The following is a 25,474-nucleotide window of genomic DNA, read 5'->3' as shown; positions in this document are numbered from 1 at the left end:
GTGATCTTGCAGTGGCACGGTCGGCAATTTTTCAACAAGATCTCCGATGTTATCACAGCCGCCGGGTTAAGACCAGAACTTTTCAAGAGGGCGATTTGGTGCTCTGGCTCATCTAGGATCAGACTGATATGCACAAGTTATCCCCACCTTGGGAAGGACCTTTTGTGGTTAGCAAGAACTTGCACAACGGGTCATACTACCTTATCGATGTTCCAGAGCACAAAGACTCACACAAATCGGAGGAGGAGACCCAACGGCCATGGAATATAGCTCTTCTTCAGCCTTACTATACTTGAGCCACAGGCTCCTCTTATGTACATACTTATGATATGCACAAGTTAAAACGATGATTGGGTAAAGATTGAGGTCCATCTTAAAAGGCTTTGAAAAATGGTTTAACTCAGCGGCCTGGCAGCCCATGAAAACCTTGCATATTTCTTTTGTATTTGTTGTTTTAAACATCTTTTGATAAGGGATTTATGAATATTTTCTTATAAACCGGTGTTTATTACAACCCGGCATGGCTTTCGACGCTAAGTTGTCAGTACATGGTCAGTTTTAATCCGGCAATAATATTGCTCTGGTCTGGCTTGACTACAGGTCACCACAATTATATGCATAAACCGGTGTTTACCATCACCCGGAAAGATATCGGTATGAACCGACAAGGATGCAAGGAGACATCAAACACTCCAGATTGGTGTTATCACCTTTCGTTATAACAACAGTTGGTAAGCCAAACAAGATATACCAGAGGTATCATCTATTTTATATCTACATATTACAGCCTTGGTTCGGCATCCAGGTTATATGTATGTTTGGGCACCATGACCCGTCCAGCGGTAAACTGCTAGGACACTTTCAATTTTTTTGCAGGAATAAGCTAAATAAAGTCACTATGGATTATGCATATAATAGATCACAAAAGCATGGCGAGTTATCAATGTCAAGAAAAACAAGTATGCTAGATAGCATAAGCACATAAGTATTTGCACTAGCCTATTACAAGGCGCTTTAGTGCCCACACAGGATAATTGTTTCAACAAAGTTTGGCAATTGATTAAACCGGCTTCCAGATTAAGATTCTTCATCCCGAGGGCTTGAAGCTTGAGGGTCATCTTGAGTGGGTGCATTATCCTCATCCCTACCCAGTCGCTGGAAATCAATCATTGACCAATCGATTCCAGTTAAGGCTTGAAAAACGGCTTCTTCATGAATAAGGTTGGAAGGGTCAATGTCAGGGCCATAAGTATGCTTATGAATCGGCAGAACAAGATCTTCTACATCATGAATTGGCGCGGGCTATCTTTTCCCCTCAATATCGTAAACCAGTTGATAATGAGATAGATCTGTGTCATCCGCCAATTTACTCGCTATAGGCCGCATTTCCTTTGTCAGCCTTCGGAGATCATCGTTGTTGAAATTTGTGCCATCTTCCTTCATGCTGGGGTAGCCTTGGCCGATATCTGCTGGTTCAAGATCTGGAATCCATGGCTTGGCCCGGATTAGCGCGGTCAGCGGACCTGACCTTGCGGCTGATCTCTTCAGTTCATCCAACCGGGTAGGCAGCATGGCCAGCTTTTCGATGGTTTCTTTTATCAGCGTTGGAGGAGGCTTGTTATAAGATGTAGTGCAAATGGCTCGCTAGGATCCAAAATACAGCTGTTCTATCAAAGTACAGGCAGCTTTAAGCTTCATCCGCATGTCGGAGCCCAGATGAGTAATGCGGGTCCCTGTCATGGTAAAGCATTAGTAAACCGGCCTTTGATAAGATATTATGGATTGGAAAAACTTCATATGCGGATACTCACCAAATATAGTAGAGGTCATGGCATTAATCTGCCATTTTAAGCCGGTTAGTTCTTCAACCGCCTGCTTCAGGGCTGCTTCTGCGTCTTCGGCCTTCTTTGTTAAACCGTCCTTCTCTGTCTCCCAGTCTGCACCCTCTTTATTAAAGGTTTCTTTCAGTTTCTCCATGGCTGCTAAGGCATTAGTCAGTTCTTCCTTGGCCTTGGAAGCCTCCGCTTGCTTAGATTTAATGTTCTCCTGAAGGTCAGCGGTTTGAGAATCTTTCTTACTCAGCTCGGCCTACAAACGCAAGATATATCATCAATGGGCTATGTATATTTGAAGTACCAAGCATATAACGAGTTACGCACTTTGTACTTGGGGGCTAATTCCTATTTGCTCTGTCATCAATTTTTTTTGCAAGTCTCAAGTACAATGCAAGCATTATCCTTGACACTTGGGGGGCTAATGTACATCTGTTCAAATCGGAGCATTGGTTAAAATCCCGGTTCACCTTGGAAAGATAAACCAGCCCTTGGGGACTACACAAAGGAAAACTACATGAATACAATGATAAAGTACCGGTCTATTTCAAAGGATCACCTGACATATGGAGGATAAGTACGAAAGGGTTGACATATTACAAAGTTCCGATTTATGATTACCATCATAAACCGGCCCTTGAGGGCCACTTGAGTTGGTACTTACAAATTAGATTTAAGAAAGGAGTGTAATTCTTGAGCACTAAGATGGGCGTAGCTTGATAAATCGGTGCTCCATTTGCCTTTCTCCATGGCAGCACGCTCTTCTTTGGCACTATGTTTCACCAATATAACAGGATGGCCAGGAGAGGTGTGGCTAATACCGGTGATGATAACCTCGCCTTCTTTGTCTCCAGTAGCCTTTTCTGGAGTTGATGGAAATGTCAGTAGTCCTCACTGGACTAGAAGCTCTGTCATCAGCCCGGATTGGACTTGCCGGTTCATCATCTGGCACAACAGTATCAACTTCTGCCTGATCATCAACATTATGATCTTGAGGGGCAGTTCATCAAATGTGGCCTCAGTATTTGGACCCTCCGGTTCTGTAGTTTGCTCTGGTTCAATAACCACATGGTCTTCGAGCGGGTTATGCACCCGAGCCTTCTTACTGGGTTTGGCTTTGGCTCTAAACAAAACAAAGATGCAAAGGTTAGCATATCATATAAAGTGTTAAACAACAAAAGATTGGGTTGAAATACTTACCCAGCAACGGTTTTGAGAGGAGGGAGTTGTGTTTCTGTTAACTCGCCAGAGGATGAAGGAGGTGTCACCTGATCATTCGAATCGGATGGATTAAGAGGTTGTCGGAAATAGCCTGCCTTGGGATAAGAAGTGTCAGAAGTGGGTGAGACCTAAGATCGGCGTTTTCGAACCGGGGTGTCCGGTAAACCAGTCGAAGTGACCTTTTGGCCGCTATGCCGGGTTGTGCGGCGAGCCTCGTGCTACTGCTTCTTCAAAATAAATGTTGGATCCAAGTGAGCAAGAGGGTGAGAAAAGCTTACTTTCCGGATTGCTTGATGGATTTTTTGTGTTGGTAGAGGATCTAAACCGGAGGAAAGGATAATTACCTCTGCATCATCAGCTTGGCTACCTTCAACGTCCTCTTGATAAATATCATTGTCAATGAGATGCATGAAAAGTGAACCAAGTGAGTCAAGTTTTACCTCTGCTTCCAATTCATCCGGGTCGTCATCAAGCTCTAAACCGATGGGTGCAGGTGCCTTCCTCTTGGTGGTTTTCTTGACGGCTTTTGTTTTTGGACGAGAAGGCCTCACCCCTTTCTCTTGAGGTTTCTTTTTCCAGAACGGATCATCACCCTGTTTAAGAATGGGCAGAGGGTATTCAAAGATTGCATAGTACAAAAATATCAGGTGTAAAGTAGAAGCACAGACAATACTTACAACGGGCGGTTTGTTTTGCGTGTAAAGGGACTTAACCCGGTCTTGTTGCAGACAACTTCCGGTTCGTTCAACATTTTCTTCACAGACTCAGTGACTTCTTCGTCTGTTAACTGAATATTGATGTGACATTGAGAGTCTTGTACGTCACGAGTATACTCACACATTAAGATGGAGCGGTGACTTAACGGCAAAATGCTCCAGGATATCCATCAACGGACGAAGTATACAAACCATTGGTCAGGAAGGTTCTAAGCTTGGGGAGTTGAGGTGCGTACGAGGCCCGTTCCTGGGCATTTAGTTGTTGCGGAAGTGGATGATTATTAGCGAGCCGGTGTGCACGATAACCCGGCAGAGGGTTCTCATCTTCGGGAGAGGTGTCTCTGCAACAGAACCAAGTTTGGTTCCACTCCTTTCGGTGACTGTGAAGTTTGGCATGAGGAAACTCAACTTCTTTCCTTTTCTGAATAGAGACTCCACCAAGTTCAGTATTGGGTCTGTCTACGAATTCAGTGCACCGGTTTAAATGGAAGAAATCCCGGAACAACTGGACAATTGGTACTTCTTGTAGGTACACTTCACAAAAAACTTGAAAGTTTCATATATTGGATACCGAGTTGGGTCCAATATCTTGAGGGTGGAGCTGAAAGCTGGTAAGTACATCTCGAAAAAACTTCGATCCGGGTGGTTTAAAGCCACGGCCTATGTGATCAACAAACACCACTACTTCACCCTGCTTGGGGTAGGAGGATTTTCCGACCCAGGAACTCGCCACCGGATTTCATTTTTCTTTGGTAAGGTACCAATCTTGACTATTCCGTTCAGTTGCTCCTCTGTAACCCAGGAAGGGACCCTGTTGCAGGAATAAAACTGCTTGGCCATTGCAAGTGAAAAGTTGGGAAGAAAATAATGCCCGTTTATGATTCATTAATGGTGATGCATAAGGTACAACATGGAAAAGGAATCCAAGTATGTGAAGTCGCTAAACCAGAGGCTGATGCAATTATGAATGATAAAGCGATAAGCAGAAACAGAGGTAGACACATATTATTAAACCGGAGTATGACAATGGAGATAAAGGGATTGGCGGTTTACAAGGGGACTAATGGCATATGATAGATTATTTTCTAGAAGGATAAACCGCCTATGCGGATAAGGAAGATATAGATCTAAGGCAAGAATGACTAAGTAAGGAAAAACAGGTTTCACAAGATTGCATTGAAATTTTGGATCTACCGCAAGTCAGGAAAAGGAAAAATATTGAGACTTAAAAAAGTTTGGTCCTGAAGCAGTTCACAAAAGGTCCAGATCAAGTTGTTAGGTATTTAAGCTCTAGTTTAAATGACCGAGATAAGAAGTACCATAGCTATTGTGCGGAACATGTCAAGACCGAGCTCTACTATCTATGGGCTGACGAAGAACATGAGAAGAGAGGCATGAACCCATATGAACCCTAATGGATCTATAGAAGAAAGAAGGAAAGGCTTACAGCAGCTGTTGAGGTAGCGGAGGTGCGCCACGTCTCTCTGATGTGACCAGGTCGATGCGGCGGCCGACGGTGATGCAGGGGCGAAGTTCGGCGATGGCGTTTGGGCGCAGGGACGTTGCAAGGAGGAAGAAGAGACGAAGAGGTAGCGGTGGAACAGAAAAAGGGGTCTCAGCCCTATTTATAAGGCCAAGAGATAAGCGATAGGCACAAGAATCGAGGAGTTAAAAATGGATCTTTACTAAAGTTCTCTCCTCGATGGTTGGATGCTCATTAATAAAGGGCATCTTCGGCTTCAACGAATAGGTGACATCATGGCGGTTTACTACGGATTTGAAGGATGATGTCACGGCGGTTTACAAGATCCATGTGAAGGTGCCGGCGCAAGAATTTTTCTATGTGTTGAAGATTGACATGAACAAGTTCAAATCGATCTGGGGCCTAATGTTGGGGATATTACTACTGGACGTAAACCGGCCAGGAGTAGCCGGGTTAACTCTATGAAGATTAGAAGCCCATGAAGATGTGAGGATGGTGGCGCTTTATGAAGGCCCAAGGCCCAAAGGCGGGTTAAAGCCTTTAGATGCAAACCGACTTTGTCTTATAACTTGCATTGTAAGATAGGAAGGATAGAGACCGAGTTGGACACGTTAACGATCCGGCTTCGGGACTCTGTAAACCGACGGGCGTCAACCTGTGTATATAAAGGGACGGCCCGGCGGTGGTTTAGGGACAACACAACACACAACAACAACTCGAGAGCCAGGCAAAGCGGATTCATTCCCTGATTATCAAAACTCCAGTAATTCCATCACAACTAGACATAGGCTTTTACCTTCATCGTAAGGGGACGAACTAGTATAAAACTCTCGTGTCCCTTGTCCAGTTTAACCCCTTTAAGCTAACCCGTAGCCATGGCTCCACGACTAAGTCCTTTCACGAGGGCATCTGCCGTGACAAAACCACAACAAGGGTAGAGCACGTCGGGAGGCCGAGCTGGCGACTCAGCTGGCGGCTCATCAGCACGCGCCGGTTTACCCGACGGCTTCAATTGAGGCAGGTGTAACTTCTTGAGCTTTGGGTGTGCCGTTTTTAACGGCGGCTCTGCGAAACGAGCATCTGCCCAAGGACTTCAAAGGCCCTCGTAAGGTGCCTAATTACATACCAGATCAGCCCCCTGAGGCTTGGGTGGAGAGTTATGAGATGGATATGGAGATGCTGGATGTTAGTGAGGCTGCATATGCTAAGTACTTCACCATAATGCTGGAAGGGACGGCTCATACCTGGTTGAAGGGGCTGCCGGCAAACTCCATCAGATCATGGGCAGAGCTGAAGGCCCAGTTTATCCAGAATTTCAAAGATACGTGCAAGCATACTATGTCGATCATCGATTTGGTTTCTGGTGTTCATGTCGAGGGCAATTCAACGACCAGGAGGGTGCGCCGAGTCTCGACTATCATACATTCTTCAGATAATATAAACGCCGGCTCGACGGTTTTAATGTTGGAGAAAAACTGCCGTTTCCTTCCACTCAAGTAGAAGCTTGGGCGGCTTAAGCATCATTACAGCGATATGGGGGAGCTCATGGCAGCTATTGTCAAGTATGTCGACTCTGATAGTACCAACGACCCTGACTCTGAAGATGAAAGATCGAGAAAGGGAAAGAAGAGTGGAGGTATGAGGGGACAACAGTACAACCCGGCCAATCAAGGCGCCAACAATAAGCGCAAGGCTGATGATTTTGTGGCTAACACTGGTGCACAGAATTATATCCAGCATCGTAAGGGGAGGCCGGCTCAAGGGACAAAATTTGACCTTGAGGCAATACTGAACCAGCCATGTCCAAAGCACGGAACAGATCAGAAGCCAGCTACCCATCTGTGGAAGGATTGTAGTATAATGAGGCACTTTAGGGAGTCCTTCCAGCACAACCATGGCCCAAACGGCGGTTTAGGGTCCGGCTGTCATGGTTCGGGTCATGGAGGTGGCGGTTTAAATTCCGGGTTTCAAGGCCAAGGCAATCAGGGTGGCTACAACCAGCAGAATAGTCAGGGGAATCATCCGCACCAACAGTCTGGTTATCAGAGCAACCCGAAACAATTGAATAGTGGACATTATCACGTCTTCACCACCAGCCTGTGTAAGCGGGATCAGAAACTTCATACGAGGGTAGTGAATGCTGTTGAGCCGACGGTGCCACGTTATTTATTGTCAGGACCGGATTTCCAGGGTATAAATTTCCCAGAAAATGGCCCTCGTGCTCAACAGCCCAGGATTACTGTTAGCTAATGAGACACCAACTCGATACAGAAACTCCAAGCAAAATACAAAATGTCTAGTACAAGACCATTCTGGCCTATGAGTACAACAAATGGTTTCTAGTAGTTGATGGCGGAAGCGGTTTGTGGTTCATCAGCGTCTATGTGACTCCATTTCCCACAGGAACAGTTGACCTGGATAACTCCTATCTTCGCGAGGCTGCTATCACCATTGCGTAGGTTCTGGGGCTGTCATCGCAACACTCCTCTCCATGCAAGAAATCTGGCCAAGACAATAGCCAGGGACAAGCCAGTGAGTACTTTGAACGTACTCGCAAACATTATGAACACAGGTATAATATAACAATTGATAATCATGATCTGAAATATTTCATGATCACAACGTCAGTCACAAAATAAGAATCCATGATGCACGCAAGCAAGTTATTCATATACAACATGAATATGCAATAAGGGAGTAGAGAAAGAATGGACCGATCGGGTGTCTGAAGCGACGCCTCGAAAGGATAATATATATAAAGCATGCCTCAGTCGGGCGTCTGCACGACGTCACATAAAGGGCTTATAAAGGAAATAAATAGCAAACATGCCATAGTTGGGCGTCTATGCGACAACACCTAAAGGGCTTATAGAGTAAGTAACTAACAAGCATGCCACAGTCGGGCGTCTCAGCGACACCACAAAAAGGGCTTATAACGTAAATGAATAACAAGCATGCCACAGTCGGGTGTCTCCGGGACACCACATAAAGGGCTTATAGAGTAACTGAATAACAAGCATGCCACAGTTGGGCGTCTCCGTGACACCACATAAAGGGCTTATATGAGAGTAATCACAGTGAATATCCAGGAGGTAGAACCGTCCCAGGGATACAAAATAATTAAAATAAAGTAAATGGTTAGTCCATAATAATAGTAATCATAATCATCATGAGTCACAAGTCATGATCCATGTTCTGGTTTTGCAATTTTCCTCCGAAGGCCGACACTAAGACCGACACTTGACCCATCCCAGACTGTAGTCCTTAACCATGGACACGGCTATTCGAATAGGTATAATCTCTGTAGAGGGTGTACTCTTTATCCACGAGTAACAGATTCCTTTAGCCCATCGGGACTAATTCCGTCTATGGTCTTTTAATTTTAAACACACCTGACCACACACACCAGCCTAACTTATCGGTGTCTGGAATCACCCATGACACCCGTTAAGCAAAACTCTAAGTGGGGAGGCTACAACCTCGACTAGCATGGGATCACAAAATTTATAACGCGCGCAAACTAGGGGAGCTACCCCCTCGGCTCCAACCAGAAACACCCATGCCCCCGGACCAGGTGGCATGCCTACCGGATGCAGCCGGTATCTTCCACCATGGCCTCTATGTACGGTGTGTGCTAGGAAGGGGTTGAGAACTTACTAAACCGTAACCTACCTACGGTAGGGACAAGTGGTAGTACGAAACAAGTATGGAGGGTTACTGGAACAAGACTCGATCCATGGTCGACTCAGGAGGTTAAAGCATTTCCTGCATGTTTAGCATAAGAAATATATTTCACACCAATCAGACAGAATCACCACTCATCATACCCACCATGCCTTACCGGACACAACCTTCTCGATGAAGAACTAGAGACCAGCTCGTGTCTACCCAAGACAGAGGCTTTCCCGGATTCCTTCCAGTAGGCATGAAAGGCATACGAGGGTGATTACTATCACAAACATATCAAATTCCAACAGCACGGAATCATCAATATGCACTCATGAGTATGATCATATCATCACATAAAATAACGAATACCCCGTGTCAAGGTGGTGTTATAACCGTATCAAACAACACACAACAATATTATGCCAGGGTTCAGAATGCTTGCCTTCAAGAGTATGCAAGTGTGGGTGCATTTTTGAAAGTTGCTTCCCTCTCCAAAATCCTATTTAAGAAAATTTCAAATTAACACATAGTTTCAAAACAGTACAAAAAAATTGTTTGAATTTTTTTCAAATAATATGAAAATAAACTAGACAAAATGTGAGAAACAACAGAAAAAGAATCAAATCTATTGGACTTGTATTTAAAAAGTTATAGGCAGTCAAAGTTTAGTCAAAATCTGTTTTTTTATAAAAAATAAAACAGAAAAAGAAAATGGTTCGACAGCACTTACGTTTTCCCCTAGCGAAGGCGTATTTGGTGGAATGCGCTTCCACTTAAAACATGCTTTGGCGGGGCTGGATCGCTGACAGTGGGTCCATCGGGCCCACTAGTCAGGTTTGACCTGTCGCCCGCGCCTCCTTCCTCCTCTGTCCGAGCGGAGGCGGGGCTCCGGTGATTGCCGCCGACGAACGGCGTCTCTCCGCGGGGTTCCGAGGGCAGGTATGGATCTGCCAGTCCAGGGCGGTCCGCTCAGTGGTCGAGAGGGTCGTGGGGACAAAGGGGGTGACCGGCGGCGAGCTCTGCGGCGGACCGTGGCTTCGGGTGGATCGTTGTCTCTAGCTACGGTGGCTCCCGTTCGGGTTTGAGAGGTGGGGTGGCTCCGCAAGGTTTAGGGGAGTCGGACGGTGGCACTGGATGGACGGGGGAGGGTCTACTCGCGATGCACGGCACCGGAGCGCGGCGGCGGCCGAACTGGCCGGAGATGGGGAAGAAAGCCTCCCTCCGTCGATTGCTGGCTGTGGGGGCTCTAGAGGGATGGACTGAGGTCGCTTGAAGGTCTAGACGGGCTCGGGGGCTCCTTTTATAGGCGGTCGAGGTCGGTTCCGCGGCGGCCGGGGATAAGATCGACGGTGAGCTACTACTGTGGCCGTAGACGACGTGGCGATGTAGGGGGTGGCTTGGAGGAGCGACTGGATGAACTCGAGCTGTTTAGGGGCGAGCTGGCGCGCGGCTGTGGCTCGGGCGGCGCCGTCCATGGCAGAGGCTGGCGGAGCGGCGGTGGCGGCTTGCGGTGGTGGCGCTGTGGGGTGTCAGGAGGTGGCTAGGGCGGCTCTGCGATGAGGGAGGGGTCGGGGCGCGATGGCTGTGAGCAGGCACGGATCAGAACGGGCGCGGGGAGGCGGCAGCGGGACGCGGCGACTCGGGCGCACGCACGTGCAAAACGTGCGCTCTGGCCGCGCCCAGGGCACGCACGCGAGGTGCTCGGCAAAATGACAATGTCTGCCAGGGGGCTCTAATCCACATGAGGTTTAGCAGGGTGGGGCTATAGACTAAGGTAGAGCCATGAGACATGTTGTTTAGGCAAAGCAAGCAGGTTCAAAATGCAAACTAGGTTTCATGCCAATTCTGTTCGTGAACTCAAGGTGTTCGACAGAATGCTATGGTCATCTAGGCATCTCTTGGGGTGGCCAAAAACTCTAGATCAGAGTCTCATTAGAAGGTAAAGAGGGTGTCAAGGTTAGTTTGACAAAACCAAAAACTCCCTAGTGCAAGCTTTTGAGAAAACCAAATCTGGACAGAAAATAAAGGCTATTATTGCATGGACCAAAATTATTCCAATGGGTCCAATCTCCTGGACTTAAGTGTTTGGTAGAGTGGTCTATAAGCAGGAGAAAGATTATGGGCACTAGAGCAAAACAAAATAGAGTTGCGGTAGAAAATACCAAACTGGACCAAAGAGCAAAAGAGGATGATTTGCTCAAAATTTTCAAATAACACCAATGGGTTTTTGCATAAAGTTGAATTATACACTACTACTAACATCTCCTAATTTTGGTGGAATTTTTGAAGAAATATTTAAATAGGTTGCAGTGCAAACCACAAACTGATCCAGATTTGAAAACTTGAGGTAGGGCTCAAAATTTCCTAATGACTGAAAGAGATTTTTGCATAAAAGTGATGTGGGAACATCACATGACATCCCGAAATTTTTGTGGGGATTTTAAGGAAGTCTTTGAAAGTGTTGTAGTGCAAATGAAACCCTAAAACTTATGAAAAATCATTTTAAAAGAAATAAAGCTCAGGGAAAATAATTGTAGAAATAATTCCACTGATAAAAACAAATGGTCTTTGGAAGATATACAAGTCCAACAATATCTTTGAAAGGTTTCCACTTGGGGTGAAAACTCCACAATTTAGGAGAAAAGAGTGGTTCTGAATTAAACGAAAATCCAGAAAACAAAAATTTAATTTACCAAGGCAAAATTTTAATTAATAAATCATGGTTAAATTTTTGGGGTATTACACCACTACCCCCCTTAAGAAAAATCTCGTCCTCGAGATTTGCTAAGGGTTGTTGTTTTGAAAAAGAATTACTCCTATTATCTCAAAGTAATATCACAAAAATAACCATCCTACCCATGCAATAAAATGTGGCTACAGTGAATGGGCAAATAAGTGGCGTAAAACTACAGTGTGGAATACTCGCACAGCGTGGAAAAATCTATGGTTGGGGAAAACGAGAAATTTCTACTTTTGGTTACAGTAAATTTAGAATAAATTTCGAAATTTCTAAAATACGCTGGTCGTAGCCGGGATCACAGTGCTGTCTCTGGCTGACAGATGGACTCGGGGCCCACTGTCAGTCTCTTCTTCTACCTCTGGCTCTCTCTTCTTCCTCTCCGTCGCGTGCTTTCCCACGCTTTCTCCACCGGCGACATCTAGCGTGTAGGGCATCTAGGCCGTACTGCGGTAGTGCGCGGCCCGCTAGCTGCCGGTGCAGCATGCACTCACCTCGCGGGCCAGTGTGCTGTCAGCATTGCTCGCGGATTCGCCTCCGAACACCGGTGATCGAGCGACGAGCGGCGCTGGTGGACTTCGCCCGCCGTTAGTGATGGCAATTTTATCCATGGATCTGGATACCCATGGATACCCGACCCGGTTGGGCAAGGGTATGGAGCACATTTCTGCCCATGGGTCCGTGGATATGGATACCCACGAACAGACGGGTTGGGCATGGTTATAGTTTGTGCTCCATGGATATCCAATGGATACCCGTAGGACACGTGGGGCCAAATTCCAGTGACAGTAGAAAGAGCGAGTCAATGGGAGATGGTAGGAAATATGCAACTTGTGCCATGAGCTATATGCTACATAATCAACCTCTGGTATGTCACACTTAAGGACTCATCATATTACTTGTTACCTACTTATGCATGTAGCTTATGTTATCATTTGTGAGTGAATGATGATGAGTTGATTTGATCTTTGTGAAGGCTTCATGCTGACTTTTCTATGCCCATGGAGCTCCATGGGTATTTGGGTAACCAGCGAGTTTGGGCATGGGCACAAGTTGTGCCCATGGATAATTTGGTGGATGTGCAGAGGGTAGGAAGATGGGTCATGGGTTGGATTTGGACCAGCTCCAACTGCCCCAAACCCGACCCATTGCCATCCCTACCCACCGTACACCGATCTCGAGCTATAAAATGACCGAGGTGCTCCTCTCTTCTTCCTCACACCTTGCCTCCCTTCCCCTTCTCCTTCCTTCTCCTCCATTTCTATTTGCAGGAGCTCGAGACGAGGCTCTAATGGCGGAGGTGATGCCGGACTGGAACATGATCCTGGTGTGCGGACGGTTGGCGGCATTGCTGGGGTTCTCCGTGCTCTTGTGCGCGATGATCGTTGTGATGCTGCTTCTCGAGTGTTAGCTCTCCGCAGTGGCGGTGATCATGAGGATTATGTGCTGGTGTCGGGCGCTAACTGTTGTCAATGTGCTGTAGGCAACTTGCACCCGAATAATTACCCACAAATCTCTCCTTCAGAGACTATGGTGTGCAAGGGGGGTGATAAGTAAGGTGCACGTGGATTTGCAATTAGTGCACGTGGTCGAGTGGTTATGGTTGTGAGTCTGCTGTCGTGGTGCTGCGTGAATAAAAATCTATGTCGTGAAGAGATATACGCTGCAACAACTCAGGGAAAAAAATTTACTTCAGAATTTACCGAGAGTGAAATTAGTTAATAAAAATTAACAGCAGTAAAAACTACTCACATTAATTGAAACCAAATATCTAATTCATCGCACAAATTTAGGATCCCACGTACAAGTTGCAACATATCAATAAATGCTGGGACAATAAACATAGCAGTGACGTCTACAATGAAAATGGTAAATAGAAAGGGTCTTGAGAAAACGTCTCCGGTACTGGGGCACACTCCTCTTCTATCAGGGGAAGCGGATTGACTAGTCCATGAATGCATCTCTCCTGGTCGGGCCTTAGTGGTCTGCCAATAGCAATCTGAGGGTTTGAATCAGCGAGGCTCTGGAGATAGCCCATTACCCGCTGGGTCAAACGCTCTTGAGCGATGACATACTGGGCCACGTTGGCCAGCACTGGGTCTCTCTCAATTCGTCCACCAGGAAAAGATGCTACTTCTCCGGGTGCTGCACGACTCGGAAAGTAATAATACCCTCGTTCGCTGGCATAGGGCACCGCGAATGGAAGGTGAGCAAGCGCTTCGTACGCAGTAGCTTCTACGGCCATTTGCGGAGTCGGCATACATTTCCCCACGAAGGAGACTTTTGTTGGGTCTTGGTTTGGGTTTGCGGGAGGGATGTGCACCACTGCCCAATATTTCGAGGTGGAAGGGGTGATCCTTGATTTGAGCAACTCATAATGGGGTGGATGGCTAGAACTCATGGTACTGCAGGTAAAGTCCCACAATATTTTAACAAAACTACCTGGGGTTTCATCTGGAGTTCTCAGATAAATACTAGGGCTCGGCATGTCAAAGAAATGGTTGTGAGGGTTGTGCATGAGGAAAGGGATGCTTGGCAAGGTCACGAGGTGGCCTTTTATATAGCATCTGGGCTGGGTCACTATCATGGTGAGGGGCAACTAGTTTGTTTGTTCTGCTCTATGGGGTCGGGTCAATGCCACGGATACACATATCTCACAAAAGCGATGTGTTACTGTGGGTGTTGTCAGGGTGGTTTTTGGTAGCTACGCCCGGAATTAAAAAATGCAATCGTACGCCAACATACTTATGCATGGCTATTATTTAAAATAGGGGCTCATAAGCAGACAATATTAAATTATGGCGATACAAGATCACACAATTACAGGGCATGGACATACTAAGACTCGGTACAACTCGAGTGACTTAGTCTACATCGTTTATATCTAAGCGGGCGTGCCTTGTGGACGTCGAGGCTTCTCCACGGGTTTCACCGTCAGGGTTAGCTGGATGGGGTTGAGGGGCTGCACGGTCAGGGTAGCGATGATGACCATCGCGGGGGTTATTTGCCCCAATCCTGTTGGAGCATGTTCCCAATAGGCGACGAAACACTTCTTGGGACACCAAGGCATTTTGGTCGATGGCTGGGGCAGACCTCAAGGACTTGATCGGTTTTCCGAATAGCACGACTGGGTTGTTGGCGTCGGGATCATCTTCTCCTCTTGCCGAGGCTCGACGAACCAGTTCTCCATGGGTTGCGACCAGATCAAGGGTGATTTGATCGAACAGTTCGTCTAGTGCACTTACATAGCGCACCAGATGCAGCAATGCAGGGTCCGTCTCGTGATCTCCGTTGGCAACCTGGGGTGGCCTACCATACCCGTCATGGCTGGGGTAGTAGTAGAACGAGCGACAGTTAACTCTGGGCGACAAGTGCCGGAGTTGAACTATAGCCTCTCGAGCAGCTAGTTGGATGGCTTGTGGCTCAAAGGATGTTGTCCTTCCGGTGAACCTGTAGGGGCGTTCTGGCGATAGACCCCTACCATAGACATGCACAGTGGCCCAGAATTGACGGCTCTCACCGCTCATGGGCCCTTGGTATACAACATACTCTGGGGGTTCTTCTAATGCAAAGGCACGGCAAGTGAGGTTTGCTAGCACGGTCACAAAACCTCCAAGGTTGGTTGCTGTGGTCTCATTGTGAACAATGGGTCCAGGCATTATAGCTCGGTTTTGGGGTAGAGGCTGTGTTGTGCTGGGTCGAGGCTAGCGTGCCCCTTTTATAGAAAAAGGGGACGGAGTCTTCCTTCGCACGCTTGCGAAAGAGACAATTTAGGTGTCAGTCACTAGTGTGTGATTGACAGGTTAGGCTGATAGGTTAGGCACCGACTACTAAAAGGTGTCGGGGTCACTGTGTGGCTATCTTACATGAGAAGCTTGGTCGGGGTTAGGTTAAGGTCTGGTGGGTTGGTCAACCTAGGTTTATTGACCTGGCCGATATAGGATTAGCCAATGGTCAGCCTGGCTCTGATACCAAGGTTGTCAGAACCAGATTTTCAGGGTATAAATTTCCCAGAAAATGGCCCTTGTGCTCACCAGCCCCAGGATTACTGCTAGCTGATGAGACACCAACTTGATACATAAACTCCAAGCAAAATACAAAATGTGTAGTACAAGACCATTCTGGCCTATGAGTACAACAACTAGTTTCTAGTAGTTGATGGCGGAAGCGGTTTGTGGTTCATTAGCGTCTATGGGACTCCATTTCCCACAGGAACAGCTGACCTGGATAACTCCTATCTTCGTGAGGCTGCTATCACCATTGTGTAGGTTCTGGGGATGTCATCGCAACGCTCCTCTCCATGCAAGAAATCTGGCCAACGCAATAGCCAGGGACAAGCTAGTGAGTACTTTGAATGTACTCGCAAACATTATGAACACATGTATAATATAACAATTCATAATCATGCTCTGAAATATTTCATGATCACAACGTCAGTCACAAAATAAGAATCCATGATGCACACAAGCAGGTTATTCATATACAACATGAATATGCAATAAGGGAGTAGAAATAGAATGCACCGATCGGGTATCTGAAGCGACGCCTCGAAAGGATAATATATATAAAGCATGCCTCAGTCGGGGATCTGCGCAACGTCACATAAAGGGTTTATAAGGGAAATAAGTAGCAAACATGCCACGGTCTGGCGTCTATGTGACACCACCTAAAGGGCTTGTAGAGTAAGTAACTAACAAGCATGCCACAGTCGGGCGTCTCAGGGACACCATAAAAAGGGCTTATAACGTAAATGAATAACAAGCATGCCATAGTCGGGCGTCTTTGCGACACCACATAAAGGGCTTATAGAGTAACTGAATAACAAGCATGCCACAGTCGGGTGTCTCCGTGACACCACATAAAGGGCTTATATGAGAGTAATCACAGTGAATATCCAGGAGGTAGAACCGTCCCAGGGATACTCAATAATTCAAATAAAGTAAATGGTTAGTCCATAATAATAGTAATCATAATCATCATGAGTCACAAGTCATGATCCATGTTCTGGTTTAGCAATTTTTCCTCCGAAGACACTTGACCCATCCCAGACTATAGTCCTTGACCATGGACACGGCTATTCGAATAGGTATAATCTCTGCAGAGGGTGTACTCTTTACCCATGAGTAATGGATTCCTTTAGCCCATCGGGACTAATTCTGTCTACGATCTTTTAATTGAAAACACACCTGACCGCACACACCGGCCTAACTTACCGGTGTCTGGAATCACACACGACACCCGTTAAGCAAAACTCTAAGTGGGGAGGCTACAACCTCGAGTAGCATGGGATCACAAAATTTATAACGCGCGCAAACTAGGGGAGCTACCCCCTCGGCTCCAACCGGAAACACCCATGGCCCCGGACCAGGTGGCATGCCTACCGGATGGAGCCGGTATCTTTCACCGTGGCCTCTCTGTACGGTGTGTGCAAGGATGGGGTTGACAACTTACTGAACCGTACCCTACCTATGGAAGGGACAAGTGGTAGTACGAAACAAGTATGTGGGGTTACTGGAACAAGACTCGATCTATGGTCGACTCAGGAGTTTAAAGCATTTCCTGCATGTTTAGCATAAGAAATATATTTCACACCAATCAGACAGAATCACCACTCATCATACCTCACCATGCCTTACCGGACACAACCGTCTCGATGAAGAACTAGAGACAACCTCGTGTCTACCCAAGACAGAGGCTTTCCTGGATTCCTTCCGGTAGGCATGAAAGGCATACGAGGGTGATTACTATCACAAACATATCAAATTCCAACAGCACGGAATCATCAATATGCACTCATGAGTATGATCATATCATCACATAAAATAACGAATACCCCATGTCAAGGTGGTGTTATAACCGTATCAAACGACACAAAACAATATTATGCCAGGGTTCGGAATGCTTGCCTTCAAGAGAATGCAAGTCTGGGTGCATTTTTGAAAGTTGCTTCCCTCTCCAAAATCCTATTTAAGAAAATTTCAAATTAACACATAGTTTCAAAATAGTACAAATTTTTTTTTGAACTTTTTCAAATAAATATGAAAATAAACTAGACAAAATGTGATAAAGAACAGAAAAAGAATCGAATCTATTGGAGTTGTATTTAAAAAGTTATAGCCAGTCAAAGTTTAGTCAAAATCTGTTTTTTTATAAAAAAATAAAATAGAAAAAGAAAACGGTTCGGCAGCACTTATGTTTCCCCTAGCGAAGGCGTATTTGGTGGAATGCGCTTCCACTTAAAACACACTTCGGCGGGGCTGGATCGCTGACAGTGGGTCCATCAGGCCCACTGGCCAGGTTTGACCAATCGGCCGCGCCTCCTTCCTCCTCTGTCCGAGCGGAAGCGGGGCTCCGGCGATTGCCGCCGATGAACGGCGGCTCCCCGCGGGGTTCCGAGGGCAGGGATGGATCCGCCAGTCCAGGGCGGTCCTCCTAGTTGTCGAGAGGGGCGTGGGGACAAAGGGGGTCGCCGGCGGCGAGCTCCGCGGCGGACGGTGGCTTCGGGTTGATCGGGATCTCTAGCTACGGTGCCTCCCGATCGGGTTTGAGAGGTGGGGTGGCTCCGGAAGGTTTAGGGGAGTCGGACGGTGGCACTGGATGGACGGGGGAGGCTCTGCTCGCGATGCACAGCACCGGAGCGTGGCGGCGGCCGAACTGGCCGGAGATGGGGAAGAAGGCCTCCCTCCATCGATTGCTGGCTGTGGGGGCTCTAGAGGGATGGCCTGAGGTCTCCTAAAGGTCTGGATGGGCTCGGGGGCTCCTTTTATAGGCAGTCGAGGTCGGTTCCGCGCAGGTCGTGGATAATATCGACGGTGAGATGTTACTGTGGCCGTAGACGACGTGGCAACGCAGGGGGTGGCTTCGAGGAGCGACTGGATGAGCTCGAGCTGTTCAGGCGCGAGCTGGCGCGCGGCTGTGGCACGGGCGGCGCCGTCCATGGCAGAGGCTGGCGGAGTGGCGGTGGCGGCTTGCGGTGGTGGCGCTGTGGGGTGTCAGGAGGTGGCCAGGGCGGCTCTGCGATGAGGGAGGGGTCAGGGCGCGATGGCTGTGAGAGGGCACGGATCAGAACGAGCGCGAGGAGGCGGCAGCTGGACGCGGCGACTCGGGCGCACGCACGTGCAAAACGCGCGCTCTGGCCGCACCCAAATCACGCACGTGAGGTGCACGGAAAAATTCCAATGCCTGCCAGGAGGCTCTAATCCACATGAGGTTTAGCTGGTTGGGGCTATAGACTAAGGTAGAGCCATGAGACATGCTGCAGGCAAAGCAAGTAGGTTCAAAATGCAAAGTAGGTTTCATGCCAATTATGTTCATGAACTCATGGTGTTCGACAGAATGCTATGGTCATCTAGGCATCTCTTGGGGTGGCCAAAAACTCCATATCAGAATCTCTTTAGAAGATAAAGAGGGTGGCAAGGTTAGTTTGACAAAAACAAAAAACTTCCTAGTGCAAGTTTTTGAGAAAACCAAATCTGGACAGAAAATAAAGGCTATTATTGCATGGACCAAAATTATTCCAATGGGTCCAATCTCCTGGACTTAAGGGTTTGGTAGAGTGGTCTGTCAGCAGGAGAAAGATTATGGGCACTAGAGCAAAACAAAATAGAGTTGCAGTAGAAAATACCAAACTGGACCAGAGAGCAAAAAAGGATGATTTGCTCAAAATTTTCAAATAACACCAATGGGTTTTTGCATAAAGTTGAATTACGCACTACTACTAACATCTCCTAATTTTGGTGGAATTTTTAAAGAAATATTTAAATAGGTTGCAGTGCAAACCAAAAACTGATCTAGATTTGAAAACTTGAGGTAGGGCTCAAAATTTCCAAATGACTAAAAGAGATTTTTGCATAAAAGTGATGTGGGAACATCACATGACATCCCCAAATTTTGGTGGGGATTTTAAAGAAGTATTTGAAAGGGTTGTAGTGCAAATCAAACCCTAAAACTTATGAAAAATCATTTTTAAAGAAATAAAGCTCAGGGAAAATAATTGTAGAAATAATTCCACTGATAAAAAGAAATGGTCTTGGGAAGATATACAAGTCCAACAATATCTTTGAAAGGTTTCACTTGGGTTGAAAACTCCACAATTTAGGAGAAACGAGTGGTTCTAAATTAAAAGAAAATCCAGAAAAAAAATTAATTTGCCAAGGCAAAATTTGAATTAATAAATCATGGTTACATTTTTGGGCTGTTACATTTATGGTGGTCAGAACGGCCTATTGTGTGGAGTCGTGAGGATCATCCGCCCCGGGTTGATAATCCGGGTCACCTAGCTCTGGTGGTGGTGCCTCAGGTTGGGGGCTATAAATTTACTAATGTACTCATGGATGGAGGCAGCAACATTAATATCCTTTACTTTGAAACCTTCCATCGCATGGGTCTGACCGACAAAAATCTTAAACTGTCAAACACCATTTTTCATGGGGTGGTGCCGGTTAAGTCAGCATATCTAGTGGGTAAGATATCTTTGGAAGTTGCCTTTAGAGATGAGAATGATTCCATATCTGAGACTCTAACCTTTGAAGTGGTCAAGATTAAGAGCCCTTTATCATGCTCTGTTTGGGCGGCCGGCTTATGCCAAATTCATGGCGAGGCCTTGTTATGTTTACTTGCAGCTTAAGATGCCGGGTTACAAGGGCACCATCACAGTGCATGGGAGTCGCAAGGTGGCCCTAGAGTGTGAAGAAGGTGATGATGCTTATGCTGAATCAGTGTGTGCAACGGAGGAGCTGAAATTTTACAAGGATAATGTTGACCCGGTGGACATGACGTCCTTAAAAAAGCCAACCACGGAGCATGATCCTTCGTTAACGTTTAAATCGACAGAGGGCACTATGTTGGTTGATTTTGTCCCTGATGACTCATCTAAGCAGTTTGGATCTGAAATAGTAAAGCACGCTCATCGACTTCATCCGTGAGAACCGGGACATCTTTGCATGGAAGCCTTCAGACATGTCGGGTGTACCAAGGGAACATGCTGAGCATACTCTTAATATTGATCTGAAATTTAAGCCGGTCAAGCAATTCCTCCATCATTTTAACGAGGAGGGGCAGAAGGCCATTGTTGAAGAAGTGGCCCGACTCTTAGCGCCCGGGTTTATCGTTGAATTTTTTCATCCTGAGTGGTTGGCAAACCCACTGTTGGTGCTTAAGAAGAATTGCACTTGGCAAATGTTTGTGGACTACAAAGACTTAAACAAAGCTTGTTTGGCTAATCCGTTTGCTCTCCCTCGTATTGATCGAATCATTGATGCTATGGTGGGTTGTGAGCGTTTGAGTTTTTTGGATGCTTATTCTGGTTATCATCAGATCAAGATGGCAGTTAAGGACCAGGAGAAGACAACTTTCATTACTCAATTTGGAGCCTTCTACTATGTGTCTATGCCTTTTGGGCTCAAGAGTGCCCAGGCGACTTACCAGCGGTGTGTGCAGAATTGCCTTCACAATCAGATCGGGTGTAATGTTCATGCCTATGTAGATGACATTGTGGTGAAATCCATAAAGAAGGAGACCCTGATTAATGATTTGAAGGAGACGTTTGACAATCTCCGGGTTTATAAGATGATGCTTAACCCGGCCAAGTGTGTCTTTGGGGTACCGGCAGGTAAGCTTTTGGGTTTTCTGGTTTCTAACAGAGGCATTGAAGCAAACCCGGAGAAGATCAAGGCTATTACTTCCTTGGATAAACCGGCATGTATCAATGATGTTCAGCGTTTGGTGGGTCGTATTGCGGCCTTAAGCCGATCAGGTGAGAAGGCTATCCCTCTTTACCAGATGATGAAGAAGACAGACCACTTTGTTTGGAGTGATGCTGCCAATCAAGCATTTGAGGATCTGAAAAGACAGTTGGCTGAACCGCCCGTTCTTGCTGCTCCCATTGATAAAGAGCCTTTGCTGTTATATGTGGCTGTCAATAGCCGAGCTGTTAGCGTTGCTATTGTGGTGGAGAGGAATGAAACAGGCAAAGCATATCCAGTTCAAAGGCCGATTTACTACATCAGCGAGGTACTTATTGAATCCAAGTAGAGGTATCCGCATTGACAGAAGGTTGTGTATGGGGTCTTCATGGCAAGCCAGAAACTCAAGCAATATTTTCTTGGTCATCCCATTATTGTGGCCAGCTCTTCTCCTTTAGGGGATATCATCCAGAATAGGGAAGCCACAGGTCGGGTAGCCAAGTGGTCCATTGAGCTTGGACCCCATGGTTTAAAGTATGTGCCTTGTAAGGCCATCAAATCACAAGCACTCGTGGATTTTATCAATGATTGGATAGAGTTGCAAATGCCTGCGGATAAGCAGGATAACACATATTGGACTATTCACTTTGATGGATCCAGGTAGTTGGAAGGCTCAGGGGCTGGAGTTGTCTTGACTTCCCCATGAGGTGATAAATTTTCTTATGTTCTCTGGTTAATGCTCCCTTGTACTAACAATGCAGCTGAGTATGAGGCCTTGCTCCACGGTCTTCAGATGGCTAAAGAGATGAATTTAAGCCGGGTGAGGTGCTTCAGCGATTCAGATCTAGTAACTCAACAAGTTTCTGGCACTTGGGATTCTAAGGATCCACTTATGGCGGCTTATCGTTGATAGGTTGATTCTATTGCGGGTCACTTCAAGGGTTATCAAGTTGAACATATTGTTTGTAGGAAGAATGAAGTGCTGATTCTTTAAGCCGGTTAGGGTCTCAGCGTAAATCGGTGCCACCTAACACGTTCCTTGATATTCTGCTTAACCCTTCTGTCAAATTACCTACAGAGGAGGATCTTGCTATCCCTAACCCGGAGGCACAACTGGTGGTGGCTCTTCATGCCATTCCTGACTGGACAGTTCCGTATCTGGCTTACATGACCCGGGGTGAGTTGCCTAAGGATGAGCTCTTGGCCAGACAGATAATCCGACGGTCTGACTCAATGTCGATTGTCAATGGGGAGTTGCATCATCGAAGTGTCACAGGGGCGTTTCAACGTTGCGTATCTCCTGAAGAAGGCTGTGAGATTCTACGAGAGATTCACGAAGGAGATTGTGGACATCATGCCGGCTCTAAATCTCTTGTGGCCAAGGCTTTTCGTCATGGGTTTTATTGGTTGATAGCTCATGCTAATGCTGAGGATTTAGTAGTAAATGTGACAGTTGTCAGAAGTTTTCACGACGAGCTCATATGCTGGCTCATGAATTGAGGATGATTCCAATTACTTGGCCATTTCTGACTCGGGGGCTTGATATGGTTGGGCCTTTTAAGTGGTCCCCAGATAAGAAGACCCACCTTTTGGTGGCGGTTGACAAGTTCACTAAGTGGGTCAAAGCAGAGCCAGTTAGCAAGTGTGATGCCACAACGGCGGTTCAATTCATCAAGAAGGTGATTTTCCATTTTGGCTTTTCCCATAGCATTATAACAGATAGTGGTAATAATCTGTCCGAGGCTGCTATGGAAGAATTTTGTCAAAGAGAGCATATTCGACTTGATGTCTCCTCTGTGGCTCACCCCCAGTCTAATGGTCAAGCGGAACGGGCTAATCAAGAGATTCTACGAGGCATCAAGCCCCGGCTTATGGTTCTTTTGCAAAGAACGCCGAGTTGTTGGGTGGAGGAGTTACCCTCAGTGTTATAGAGTATCAATACAACCCCCAACAGTTCTACGGGTTACACACCATTCTTCATGGTTTACGGAGTAGAGGTGGGTCTCCCTAGTGACATCCGTCACGATTCGCCCCATGTGGTGGCTTATGTGGAAGATGATAATTAAAAGGCACGTCAGGATGCACTTGACCTCGCGGTGGCTTGTTTAGCGATTTATCAACAAGACCTACGTCGTTATCATAGCCGCCGGATCAAAACCAGAACCTTTCAAGAAGGCGACTTGGTGCTCCAGCTTATCCAGGATCAAACGGATATGCGTAAACTGTCCCTGCCCTGGGAAGAACTTTTTGTAGTCAGCAAGAATCTACATAATGGGTCATAATGTCTTATTGACGTTCGAGACCACAAGGACTCACGCAAAATCAGAGGAGGAGACTCGCCGGCCGTGGAATATTTCTCATCTTTGGCCCTACTATACTTGAGCCACCGGCTCTCATGATGTACATAGTTTGATGATGTCTATATTATAAACAGTACAATAAAGCCGGCATCCCTGATAATTCAGGGCCTCTGTCATTTCACTTCTTCGAAGCCTAATCTTTATCATTGTCTTACATGTTCACATAAGAGGCTTGATGCCCAAATTACAGGGATCAAGGAGAGTCTGGATGCACGGCAGCTCAAACATAGGTCCCTGACGAGCACAACTTGTCAGTATGTCACTTGGGGGCTTCCTGTTCAAACATAGGTGTATTCACCAAAGAGAACATAGCGTTACTACCCTCTTGACCAGGTTATTTCTACCTCTTGAGCAATGCGTTGGTTTTCCCTTGAAGAGGAAAGGGTGATGCAGTAAAGTAGCGTAAGTATTTCCCTCAGTTTTTGAGAACCAAGGTATCAATCCAGTAGGAGACCACGCGCGAGTCACCTCTTACCTACACAAACAAATAAGAATCTCGCAAACAACGCGATAAAGGGGTTGTCAATCCCTTCACGACCACTTGCAAGAGTGAGATCTGATAGAGATGATAATAATAAGATAAATATTTTTGGTATTTTTATGATATAGATTGAAAGTAAAGATTGCAAAATAAAATTGATTGGAAACTCGTATGATGGAAAATAGACCCGGGGACCATAGGTTTCACTAGTGGCTTCTCTCAAGATAGCATAAGTATTACGGTGGGTGAACAAATTACTATCGAGCAATTGATAGAAAAGAAAATAATTATGAGAATATCTAGGTATGATCATGTAAATAGGCATCACGCCCGTGACAAGTAGACCAACTCCTGCCTGCATCTACTACTATTACTCCACACATCGACCGCTATCCAGCATGCATCTAGAGTATTATGTTCATAAGAACAGAGTAACGCCTTAAGCAAGATGTCATGATGTAGAGGGATAAACTCATGCAATACGATACAAACCCCATTTTTTATCCTCGATGGCAACAATACAATACGTGTCCTTTCCCTTTCTTTCACGAGGATCGAGCACCGCAAGATTGAACTCAAAGCTAAGCACTTCTCCCATTGCAAGAAAGATCAATCTAGTAGGCCAAACGAACCAGATAATTATAAGAGACTTGCAAAGATAAACCAATCATACATAAAACAATTCAGATAAGATTTAAATATTGTTCATAGATAGACTTGATCACAAACCCACAATTCATTGGATCTCGACAAACACATCACAAAAGAAGATTACACGGAATAGATTTCCAAGAGAATCGAGGATAACTTTGTATTGATATCCAAAGAGAGATAAGAAGCCATCTAGCTACTAGCTATGGACCCGAAGGTCTGAGGTAAACTACTCACACATCATTGGAGGGGCCATGGAGTTGATGTAGAGGCCCTCCGTGATCAATGCCCCCTATGGCGGAGCTCCGGAAAAGGCCCCAAGATGGGATCTCTTGGGTACATAAGATTGCGGCGGTGGAAATAGGGTTTCATGGTGCTCCTGGATGTTTTCGGGGTATGTGAACATATATAGGAGGAAGAAGTTGGTCGGTTGAGCCACGAGGGGCCCACGAGGGGAAGGGCGCGTCCAGGGGGGTAGGCGTGCCCCCTGCCTTGTGGCCGCCTCGTTCATTTCTTGACGTCCACTCCAAGTCCTCTGGATCACGTTTGTTCCAAAAATCACGTTCCCAAAGGTTTCATTCCGTTTGGACTCCGTTTGATATTCCTTTTCTACGAAACACTGAAATAGGCAAAAAAACAAC

Source organism: Triticum urartu, chromosome 7 (assembly GCF_003073215.2).
Source record: "Triticum urartu cultivar G1812 chromosome 7, Tu2.1, whole genome shotgun sequence".
NCBI classification, from domain to species: domain Eukaryota; kingdom Viridiplantae; phylum Streptophyta; class Magnoliopsida; order Poales; family Poaceae; genus Triticum; species Triticum urartu.
Note: the sequence above shows the minus strand (reverse complement) of the source record.